Source organism: Periophthalmus magnuspinnatus, chromosome 23, assembly GCF_009829125.3.
Source record: "Periophthalmus magnuspinnatus isolate fPerMag1 chromosome 23, fPerMag1.2.pri, whole genome shotgun sequence".
Lineage (NCBI taxonomy): Eukaryota > Metazoa > Chordata > Actinopteri > Gobiiformes > Gobiidae > Periophthalmus > Periophthalmus magnuspinnatus.
The window spans coordinates 4,189,706-4,202,781 of record NC_047148.1 but is presented as its reverse complement, the minus strand read 5'-3'; positions in this window follow the sequence as shown (position 1 = coordinate 4,202,781).

The window sequence follows — 13,076 nt, the reverse complement described above, 5'->3', positions numbered from 1 at the left end:
CTCCAAAGGGCTTAGCAACCAATTGCTCCGGGCACTCAGTGGTTACTCCGAAGTATTTCTTCAGGTAGATTTTCTACAGCTAAATGTACATTCCTGCCCAAACAGCTCTTTTCTTTTGTCCTTCCTATATATATATATATATATATATATATATATATATATATATTTTACCATAGGTTAGCCATGTAGCTCTTTAAGAGCTACATACATATGTGTGGATCAGACTTGGCCGCTGCAATGACGGCACTGATGGAGAGATGGCATATAGGCTTGAGTCATTTGTCAGACCACCCAGTACTACAGTAAAATCAGGGTGAACATTTTCGTGTAATACCTAAAACATCTGTTGACATAGTGTTCTGTGCGCGATTCAACAAAACAATGATACTTTAGAAGGTACACTTGAATGGATTAAAGTTTCAATTATGTGGAGGACCATGATGTTCTGTAATATCCAAATGCTAATAAACTTATACATTTGGGTGAAAGCTTACGTTTGATTTGACATGCTGAAAGAAGTTTTCTCAGAGACGATGTCCAGTTGAGCGACTGTGGATGAGAGGGCTCTGCTTTAGGGGAACCAGGTCAAAGGTTGTTGCCTGTGCTAACAAGATCATAGTTAGATATTACTTTACCTTTGAAAAGTACAATGTTAATCAAAACCACATTTGCAGAATGTGTAAATATAATTGTAGAACTGTGCTAAAAGTAAATATAGGCAGTGCCCTTCAGTTCTGGAGGGATATTATAATAGTCTAACACCTGTGGCTGGAAACGTGACAATAAATAAATAAAACAATATTCCCAAATGTGCACTTTCAAACAAAAATTACATATCAACAATATTTATTGTTCAGAATTTTCTGTCTAGTACAATAACAGAACAAGACAAAAGTATGTAGTAATGGGCCACTGTAGACCAGCATACACACCCGAGACGGACAACTCAAACAGTGTCTGTCCCCGAAGCAAGGTTCCTCAGTGTTGGACCCTCGCTGCACTCTGGCTCTAACCACACGTGTATTGCAGCTTATGAACAAATCACACATAGATACTTGCACCTACACTCCGTGCCAACACCCAAAGGCTCCTCTTCAAAGCTACATGCTACATTTACTAGCTCGTAGCATGTTGCAATACTATTCAAATCAGTCCTGTAGCTTTCGGCTAAGCTACTTTGCTACTACGAAAGTAAACAGAACTCATGCGACCTAACGGGCGCGTGCACGAGTGGAGCAAGAGTGAAGCAGGAATATGGGGCTGGTGGCGCATGTGCTCTTTACAAAAAACTGACTTCTATTACATTTTTTCTAATATGCCTTTAAGCAACAAAATTGAGTACTTACTTCTACCGCCACTGGTAATAGTAATTGAGATTTTTTAAAATTAAAGACTAAGTTAAGTACAGTATTCAAAGTCATCTTTCTCAGTGAAAGCAAGCAGGTGATGCACCCACGTAAGATGCAGATCTGATCTGTGGAGGGGCGACTCCACTCTCAGTAAGAATACATATTTTTTTATGGCAAAAACATCCCTCAACAGAAAAGTTACATACTGCACCTTTAGATTGGCAATTGCTTTAATAATAGGATTCTGTAGGAGTTTTTTTTATTTGTTTTTTTTAATGCAGAATAAGATGGGATATTTTGTTTTTGTGAAGGAAATTATGGTACTTGCTAATTGCGTCCTTTTATTTATATTTGATTGGGATTAATCTTGCAGCCCTTCCTGCACCGGAGCTACATACATCACATTGTTTTTGAGCTGTTTTCACTTCACTGTCTGATTCAGTGCTGTGTGGGTGTTTTGGTTTTGTTCTAGGTCCAGTACAGTTGGGTGCTGTTGGTACCGCAGAGTGCCCCAGAGCACATTGTGTAGCAACCTGAGGTGAAGGCTAGAGGGTGGGTGCGCTTTGTAACAACAGCATTCATAGGACATACGCAGGGCAAGGTTCAATTGGCTCTCCGTCCCGTGTACTGCCTCCAGGCCCGAGTTGGTTGCTTTTTTGTAGTTGGTGTGTTTTTTCTACATACCCACCTCAGTACTGGCTCTGCAACAGTGAAAACAACAGCCCTGGTAGTGAGCAGAGTCGAAGAGGGCTATGACTCACTACTTGTTGGTTCTCCACTCCTACAAGAGCAGAGAGGGATTTTCCTCCAGATAGCATGGATGAGACAGAGAGCCTCACTGCCAATGGAAGATAGCAAGAGTGTAAGCACATATTGTATTGTTCTCTCCAATGGTATTTTCTATCTTACGTCACTATTTTATACAATTTTAATGTGATATTGAAATAAATGATTAGCAAATGTAGAACAGAGCAAAATGCTACAGCTATAGAGATAATATGGCATAATATGATAATCAATACTTATTTCTGAGTTGCATTAGTTAAAGGCCCTGTACATGATTTTGACAAGCTTAAAAACATGAAAAACAGAACTAGTTTATTGTAAAGGCTTTGCAGTGGTTCAAAGTTATTCCTCACCTGAAATTCCGAGCATCCTGATTAAATGGTAAATGGTCACATTTTTTTATTAAGTGCTTTTCCACCACACACATCTTCATACACCAGTGTATGCAGACACTGGGGATGAGATGGATTAAGTGTCTTGCCCAAGGACATAAGGACATAAGTTCAATTCAATTCAATTCATTTATTTTTGTAACGCCCAAAATTACAACAACAGTTGTCTCGAAGGGCGTTCATGTTTTGTTTGATGGGGGAAACCGGAGTACCCGGAGGAAACCCATCCAGACACGGGGAGAAACAAGAAAAACTCCACACAGAAAGGCCTGGGCGACCCGGGGATCGAACCAAACCCTCTTGCTGTGAGGCATGAGTGTTGCCACTCAGCCACCGTGCTGCCTACACACAAAAACAAAACAACAGGAAAAATCAGACAAAACAAGAAAAATCGGCCAGGCGAGGAGGACGAAGACCAGGCGAGGAGAAGGAGAGCCGGGCGAGGAGGATGAGAGCCAGGCGAGGAGGAGGGCCAGGCGGGGAGGAGGAGAGGGTCCAGCTGTCATCGGGGCATCTGAAAGAGTTACACTCCACAGGGGGAGTGGGACAGGGGACAACATGTGAATAGCATTGCTGATGAGAAAATGGGACAAAGTAGAGGATAGTGCTCAGGTTGCCATACTTCCCCCAGCTAGTTATCTCCTACTGCAGCCTATCTTATCCCGGGTTTTAATGTCCCTAACTCCCTCACTAAGTAACCTGGTCATAAACTATACCGAAGAGGAAGGTTTTAAGCCTGGTCTTAAATACAGAGACTGTGGGGGCCTGTTTAACATCAGCAGGGAGTTGGTTCCATAGCACAGGAGCTTGGTAACTGAATGCTCTCCCTCCCACTGTACTTTTGGACACTCTAGGAACCACTAATAGTCCTGCATTCTGAGAGCGGAGTGCTCTGTTTGGCAGGTACGGGACAATAACATCTTGCAGATAGGATGGGGCCATACCGTTTAGGGTTTTGTATGTCAGGAGGAGGACTTTGAATTTGATTCTAAGCTCGACAGGAAGCCAGTGCAGATATTTTAGTACAGGACTGATGTGGTCTCTTCTTTTAGTTCCTGTTAGGACTCTGGCCGCTGCATTTTGGACAACTGGGGGCTCCTTATAGTACTTTTGGGGCAGGCGGCGAGCAGAGAATTACAGTAATCAAGTCTGGAAGTAACAAATGCATGGATGAGTTTTTCAGCATCGTTGTTAGGTAAAATATTTCAAATTTTAGTTATATTTCGCAGGTGAAAGTATGCGGTTTTACAAGCTAGGTTTATATGGGCTGTGGATAAGGACAGCATTCATCTGTAGGAGCTTCTCCTCCTCCTCGCCCGGCTCTCCTCCTCCTCGTCTGGTCTCCTGGCCGATTTCTTATGTTGTCTGATTTTTCCTGTTGTGTCTGATTTTTCCTGTTGTGTCTGATTTTTCTTGTTGTGTCTGATTCTTCCTGTTGTTTTGTTTTTTGTGTCTTGGCGGCACGGTGACTGAGTGCCATCACTCATGTCTCACAGCAAGAAGGTTGGTTCGATCCCCGGGTCACCAGGCCTTTCTGTGTGGAGTTTTTCATGTTTCTCCCCGTGTCTGGATGGGTTTCCTCCGGGTACTCCGGTTTCCCCCATCAACCAAAACATGAACGCCCTTCGAGACAACTGTTGTTGTGATTTTGGGCGTTACAAAAATAAATGAATTGAATTGAATTGAATTGAGCTAGAACTGCATCACCTACCTGTGGGTCAGTGTATTTGACCACTCAACCAATGAAGTTTATGTAGAGCAGGGGTGTCAAACACATTTTGACCGAATGCCACATCAGCAAAATGGCTGCTCTCAAAGGGCCAAATGTAAAATAAATCTAACTACTTTTTAATTTGTTAATGAACTGTTTCTGTATTTATTACTTATTCAACTTACAAATATTGTGTATGCATTTGGCTAGATGTAAAAATATGGCTGTGTAACTATCTCTCCTGATAAAATGACATTTTAAGATCATCATATCTTTTAATTTACCCTGTCGAGGGCCACATAAAATGATGTGGAGGGCCACATTTGGCCCGCGGGCCTTGAGTTTGACACATGTGATGTAGAGAGTAGGACTCGAACTGTCAACTTTCGGATCAGTGACCAAACACTCTACCAACTGTCGCTCACGATGAGTTTTCACCTTTCAGAGAACAGAGTGCTAAAGTTAACAACAACTAGCATACTAATGTGCACTTCCTGATTCTCGGACGGTAAAATGCTTTCAAACTAAGTTAGATAATTAGATTCAGACAGTACAGGACATAAGGACATAAGACATAATTTGACGTCAACAGTTGCTTATATGTACTGGGGCAAGGCAAATTTTGCTCAAATACATGGGAAAAATCTGGTCCAGGGTCTTTAAATATAAAAAGTAACAACAATAACAGTGAAATTTATTTCTAAATGATTTCCTGCTAATTAACGATAATTACATTTGAGACACGCATGAAGCATCAGAACTATCACACCTTGGCTACATACCCAGGTATTTTTCTAAATCAAAATTATATTTTTTTTTACAAATTATGGAATATCCTCCTGACTACCAGAAGAAAAAAATATTGTCCAATCACATTTATTTTAAAATTCTCTAATCTTTGTAGGGTAATTAGAATACTGAAAACTGTTTTGTTTTTTTGTTTTTTTTAAGTTTTTATTTTCCAGATATCATGTGTCCACTACAGTGGACGTCAGAACGCCATACATGTGAAACTGACCCTTGATGGCAATCAATTAGTGCCACAGAAAATATCAAAAAGTCATCATAACTGTCAATTAAAACTTTTGTTTGTTTTATTTTTGCTTTGTTGTGCTTATTTGCTCTGATACTTCTAAAAGTAATCCCCCTTCTTGGAAACACAAAGGAATACTTTGCACTGTGCACATCACATATGTTTTGCCCTTGCAGCCAGATCTCCAACACCTTTATGCATGTGTTTCATTCACCATCTCTGAAAGATGGATGGCACCATAGTGTCTCACAGCTGCATTTGGCTGCCATTTCCACTTTTGACGTGGGGGAGTGTGTTCATCTTCACTGCCCCTTATGATTCCTGCTTGAGCCCGGTTAATCAACTCTTCAGCAAGGAACAGTTTGAAGTCAAGAAACTTCAGTGTTTTGTTTTTTGTTTTTTTTCCAGACTGGTAGTCACTTTTATACTGAAGCCATGAATTGGTGACTGCCAGGTCAAAAAAGCTGAATTACTACACGCACTGTCCACTTCCAAGTGTGAGAGGCTATCCTGTAGAAACTCAACATTCGGTCAACCAAGTCCACGCCACCCATGTTGGTGTTGTACTCAGTGATTGCCAGTAGCCTTGACACCTCGACAAACCTTCTCTCTTTCTTGAACCATCTTCTGCGTGTGTCCTGAGGTTCAATGCCATAGGCTGAGGATCCCATGACAACGGGCTTGTTGTCCAACCACTTTATGACAGCAAGTTCAGGAGGGTTTCGTCTAACTACCATCTCTGATGTCCCTCTTCCTTTGTTTTTGAAGGGCTTATCCCCTGTCATCTTGCACTCCTTTGCAACCCAGTTATGCATGAGGGTTCCAGTTCCTGTCAGCCCTTTTCTCATCAGGGTGTCGAGGAGGTTGACTGAAGTACAGAACCTGTCAAAGAACAGGTGGGTTCCTTGGGGAACAGACTCTGCCAAATGAAGAACAGCTTGTTCTCCAATGCCCTTTCCTCCCGTATCTCTGAAAGTAGTCTTGCCTTGGTAGACTACAAAGTCCAAGACCAGGCCATTTGATGCAGCCAAGACAAACACCTCCAGTCCATTTGGGTATGTTTTAACTGGTACACACTGGCGCACTGGGCAGAGGCCAGTAAATGGAACCATTTGCTCGTCAATGCACAATTTTCCTGTTCTAGGCAGATTTAGACATCCTTGCCTTACTTTGGTCATGAGGGGCCTGACTCTCCACAAGAGATCACTTTTTTCTCATACTCTGGAATGTCAATGTGAAAAAATAGAACATTTGAAAAAATAGAACAAAATGGAGGAAATAACTACAAATGTCCACTACAGAGGACATTTTTCAAACACTTAAGAATTACGCTAAAAAACTATTAAAATTAATTAGACAATGTTTAAATGTGTTGTTAAAAGACTCACATTAAATATGCCACCAACATTTCAAGCCAAAATTTGCTCAATAAAAAGTAAAATGCATTTACTTTTCCTCTTCCCATAAAATGTGCTTGCAGCGATGGACGCCATTTTCGTTGATGAAAAAAGAAAGGTAACAAAGCCCCACCCCTTCACATTTGGTATCACTGAAAAGCTCTAAATGTCCTCTGTAGATGTCAAAAGAAGTTATTTCAGTAGTATGCACTGGGTTGGAGATATTCAGGTTTACATATGTCCTCCATAGAGGACAAATTTGAACTACTGGTAGTCAGGAGGAAACACATTTACCAAGAGAACTTTTCTTTTTTAAAACTCATCATCAAAGACAGACATCAGACAACACCACCAGGCAAGATGCAGGTCAGATCTGTGGAGAGGCGACCCAGCAAGGCAACCTGCAATTGAATAAATGCAAGGTAGTTTAATCTGTTTAATGCCATAATGTGGATTATTCCAGGCAAAGCAATAACATATCTATGGAGAAACGTATTTTAAAAGTCTAGGCTGTACTGGAGATCTTTCCCTTTTATTGTGATAAATATATTTTTAGCACAATTTTATATTTAAAATAGTAAATAGTATCGTTTTTAAATTCTTTCCACTATATTGCATACATAGCCTTAAATGTTCTATTGATCAAGAAGATTTATTATTACATTTTATCTGCACATTTAACAGGACACCCAAATACTATTTTCTAGTAGGATAGTCACTGTTGTGCTTTGCCAAGAAGTGGGAAAGCGTCAACACTGCTCCCTGACACTGTGCCAAGATCTGCATTGTTTTCTGTGGGAAGAATTGCACCAATACAAGAAAACAGGAGCTGTGGTGTTGCTGTATACCACAAACAAACAATACAAATAATGAATATTTATTGAGTTGTGAAACCCACTCCTTGCCCCCACCCGCTAAATAATGTGCATTATTTTTGGCTTAAATATGTGCATATTCTTTTAGTGTCATCATGATCAAGGCTAAATGTAGACTTTTGCATATACATTTTTATGTTTTATTTTTAAGTTTTTTATGTTTTGATTTGTGTGATTTTAATGTCTTTATTATTCTGTAAAGCACTTTGGATTACTTTGTGTAAGAATTGTGCTGTACAGATAAACTTGCCTTGCCTTGCCTATAAATACTTGACTAGTCCAATTGATGTTAAACTTTTTTTTTTTTTTCTTACCAACTAAATAAAAAAAATGAAAAAAAATAAATCAAATGTTCTAATATTCTTAAAAATGCCTTGCATAACCTTTCTGGTCACCATGACCTGATGGTCTTCATGGAGATGATATTACTTTACCAGTGATGTTCTACAGTGGCATTAAACTTATCCTTTTGGCATTTATTAAAAGTTTTTTATTGCTCAAAAATGAAAAGCATTCATTCTTACAGGCATTCTTACTATAAGCAGGCTCACTTCTTTACAAACATGACCTGTAACTCAGCCTGGTATTGTCACTTGCTTGTCCCCATGGAGAAAGGTAAGTTTCATGCCATCTTGTAAAACATCCCATGGCAGAGTACTAACAGGTCTTTATAGACATGAGCATCAGAAATGTTACACAATGAGCCTTTAAAGCAGACTTTTTCTGCGTAATCGACTTTTCAGAGCTTTTAACCATGTTATAGTTGTTTCCTCTTCTCATTTACCATCTTAAAGTTATTTTAGTGAGTGATTCATGGATCAAGCAATTGAGCAATCTTTAATCACTTATTTTTAAGACACAATATTACCGATCAGTCCCTGTTTTCATCACCATCAGTATACGCCTCCTGCTCTGTACTTCATTCTCCAATTTTATTTTCTTAACCATGATGCGCGTAGGATTCGGCACAAAATCATTTTAGTACAAATGAAAAAAAAAAATCAGCTGCTCACTAATGTGATCTGCAGCTCTTTGTTGTGATGATGTTTACAGTGACGTCAGCTCCCATTGGGCACCACTGTTTTCTAATGTGAAAGTCAGCAGACTTGTTTCTTTTATTACATTGTTTTAGATGAACATTGCAATAAAAAATGTGCAAGTTATACCATAATGATCTGTGGGTGTCATAGAAAAGTTTAGTCATAACATTATTCAGTTATTAAGGGAGCGTGTTCCCTAATAGATTGTAAAGTTTTTGTAAAAGCAGTGGTGCTGTATTTTGTGTATTGTGTATTTTTACTCTTCGTGTATTGTGTATTTTTTCCTAGATCCAGTTTAGCTGATTCTATAGCATAAATCACCTATAATGTCTGTGCACAGTGGCTCATTTCCTGTCTCTTATTAAAACAGAAATTCCGATAGAGATGCCTGAAGGCCTTTGCTTACACAGCGCTGTTTGCCTGGAACCAACCAGCGACATGGCCCATAAATCACTCCCTAATATTTTTATGCATCCAGTCCATCCAAGTGCTGCTAATGTTTCCTCTCCTGTTCTTTGTAACTCATTTGTGCTGAGCGGCCACGCATGACAATGTGTGTGCAGGGGGGACACATTTGGCAAGCGCACTGCCTCTTGTTTGCATTGGCTTAAAAGTGCAGCTCCCTTGACCTTGCAGCAGTGTGTATTGTAAAGATTATGTTAAAAGAGGCATTTGGAGATAATTCACATGCTGTATGGAATTTTAATGCTTCACGTGTTGCAGAAATGGAAAGTCCTGATACACACCGGAATACATTGAGTGCAAATGTGTACTTTTACACAATTTATTCATTCAGCTGTTTCTGTTTATGTCAGGGGTCACTACAGCAAGGAAGATAGCCTTGTCAGCCAACTTTTCCTAAACACAAAGACAGTTAATCTGGGACCAGGTCAACTACAACACAGTTGCCAACTTTAAGCAATAAGATATAGAAGAAGTATATGAATAGCCTACTAACTGCAGTATTAATAATATAAAACATGGTAAATAATCTTAACATAAAGCTTAATATTATTGGATATAAATAGCTTGATTATAAAATATGACCTCGTCTTAATGTTGGCATGAACAGAGTTTAGTCATGTATGTTTTGGTTCGTTTGAGTACTTCACCTTTAGCTTCCACCCAAACCACAATGTCCAACAGTAGAAACCTGGCTAGATACATTCTCATTAGTTTGTGAATTCAAGAATTCATCCTGATAAGGTCAGTATTTAAAGCTAGTATGCAAAATTTACTTTTCAGAGGTTTTAACCATGTTATAGTTGTTTCCTTTGCATTTACCCTCTCAAAGTTTTATCTGGAGTGATTTGTGCATCTTTAATCACTTATTTTCAAGAGACAATATTGCTGAGCAATCCGCATTTTCACCACCACCGGGATCTGCCCTCTGCTCTGTATTTACTTTTTTTTTCCAATTTTATTTTCTTAATTGATGATACAAGTGCTTGCTAGCGTGATCCGAAGCTATTGATCGAAGGTGACAAAAGTTTTCACGGCTCTCTGTTGTGATGTTTACAGCGACGTCAGCTCCCACTGGGCAACAAATTTTTCTGATGAGAAAGTCAGTGGACTTCTTTCTTTTATTAAGTTGTTTTAGATGAATATTGCAATTTTAAATGTGCAAATTATAACATAATGATTCACGGGTGTCATAGATTATAACTATAGATTATAACCATACAGTGGTCCCTCGCTGTTCACCTTTTGTGGTCTCGCTGTTTTGTGAATTTTTTTTATTTTTTTAGTGCAAATATGCATGCTTTTTTTAAAAAGTGTATGAACGTGCATTGTGTTCTACATCCTGATTGGCTAATGGTGCGTTCACACCGGGGTGTAAAGAACGCGTTGGACGTCTCTAGTTGGACGTCTCCAGTTGGACGCCTTTGTATTTGAGGACAAATCCCTCCGACATGAGTCATGGATGCTCTGGACGCACGTCATCTTGACGCATGTCCAGGGCGTCTGTTGCGGTTTGCGAGTGCCTTTGGATGTTTTGTTTTCCCTGAGTCTTTGTAAATGCTGCGGACCAGTTTGAGAGAGTGACTTTAGTGTATATATAGTCTCTGATTGATTGATGCTGCATGTCAAACGGCAAAAAGTTTAGCTTTTTAAACTTTGGGACATGCGAACAAGAGCGTCTGACACGTAAACGCCCAAGACATGCTGTGCCAACACCAGATTTGCGCCGCTCTGACGCTTTAAAACGCACCGCAGAAACGCAGGGTGGCCAAGACGCGCGTCCACTAGAGACTTTGCATGTAAACCCGACACCCCTGACTCCCTGGTATGAACGTACCACAAGGGACATGCCGTATCTCCTGTACAGTACAGAATTTGTTCAGCCAAATTTACATAAATGTTCGATGCTAGCAGTGTGACTCTGAAGTGCTGTAGGTTTGCAAATTTTCTCCATGACAAAACTCACAGTGTTGATGAACCGTTTCAACAAGGATGCAAAAAGGGTTGTAACTGCCCACAACAAGACCATAAGACCATATGGATGGAGTCTGCTTTAGCTTTGTGGATCAGTGACTGCAGGAAAAAGAACATTACGAGACATTACAGCGGAGCGGCGGCAGGACGAAGAGGTGCGGTCAGAGGAACTGTGAAATTCACATGAGTCACTATTAATCATTTCTTATGTGTCCAACCTAGTAGGTTGATCATTAAAATTAAATTTGTTACAGCATTTCTAAAAGCTGTCAGTTTTATTTACAGTACAGTATTGTATTTGGTTTTGTTCTAGAATACTTTGCTTATTATTTTTTTTTAAATCTACGAAGGTTTGAATTTTGAGGGTGTTTAAACAAGAGATAAATTTGAGAAAATAAAGCTTTCTACTTTGCGGATTTTGACTATTGCGGGTTATTCTTGGAACGAAACCACCACGATAAATGAGGGAACACTGTACAGACAAAAGCACAATAGAGCTTCTTTAATGGCATTTGTAAACATGTATTATTCCATTTTTTAGATAATGATTAATACAGGGTGTTACAGAAAAATTTACTAAGTCCTAATCAAAAAATCGAAAGGTACCTCTTTCTAGACTGGTGTAATTTAAATAAGATTAACTAACTGTGCCTTAGCGTGGGAGGTTATTACATAGTTCCAATTCTATTAAAACACTACCAGTCTGGCACCAGCGCAGACTTATTTGGCTTCATAGATCTCTTCCTCTGCTCTTCTCTATTCTCACTAATTGAAGCCGGCACTGAGCCACCTGCCAAACTGTAGTGAAATGAACGCCATCGTGTGTTTGTGTGTGCAGGTGTCTAAGCAGTAGAAAGAGGAGGTGTGAGAAGAAAGAAAAAAATATTGGACATTTACAATCTGTTGTTTGTGCTGCTGTCAGATAGGCTCACTGTATATGTAACAGAGAGGAGGGAAACAAAATGTAGTTCATTAGTCGTCATGTCATATATGTACAAATTAGTATAAAAAAAAAAAAGCACAATTGTACAGTACAAAATATAAATAAAATAATCAAAAGCAAAAAATTATAGAAAAACTGGTAACATAGAATAGCTACTATTTGATTATGCAAAAAAACTTTATTTATTGTTGTTGAGTCTTCCTGTCCTCCTCTGTTCCACAAGGGGTTCCTCAAGGATCCATCTTGGATCCTATGTTCTTTTCTTTGTATCTACTGCCCCTGGGCTCAATCTGTAGGAGACATGGCATCTTCTTTCATTGTGATCAATGTGGCAAAATCACCCAGATTTTATTCCCCCTCCACTGGATCCATTTTAGGATACATTTTAACAGCTTTTATTTGTTTTTAAGTGTTTCCTCCATTCTTGCAGTCCTGGAGGGTCTCTCAGGTTGGCTGAGCGGCTCAGTCTGCTCGTGCCAAAGACCAGCTGGAAGCTCAGATGGGACCAAGTCTTTGTGGTGGCAGGACCTAAACTTTGGACTGAGCTGCAGGGTCCTCTTCTCCATCTGCTTTTAAATCCCTTGGCCTCTGATACAGTTTGAGATGTTGACATTTTTATTTAGATTTTATACTGTTTTAAATAGTTTTATTTATTGTTTTATTCAGTGTGTTTTGATATTGTAGGACTTTGTTCAACTTGGTTGTTTTTGAAGACCATTATGCATAAAGTTGAGGTTGCAGATGATTTCCAAAAGCCACTAATGGGAGAAAAATACCTACAAATACAAATAAAATTAAAGCTGGGACATAAGACTAATTTTACAAAAAGTATAGTTATTAAATACATTCAGACCATAACAAATATTTTTGGTAAACAGATAAAATAGATCCTCTATTTTAACAAGTTGTATTATTCTCTTGGTAAAAAGAAATTCTAATTGCATGGACAGAGAAAATTAAAATATTAGTCATCTGAGGACATGTTGAAAGCACTTGAATGAGTCTCTCCACTCCATGGCACTCATGGGCTGCTGTGATAACAAGTACTTCTATGACCATCACCTTAAAAAGTGCCTCACGTCCTGTTGACCACTGCTTTCTGAATGGCCACTTC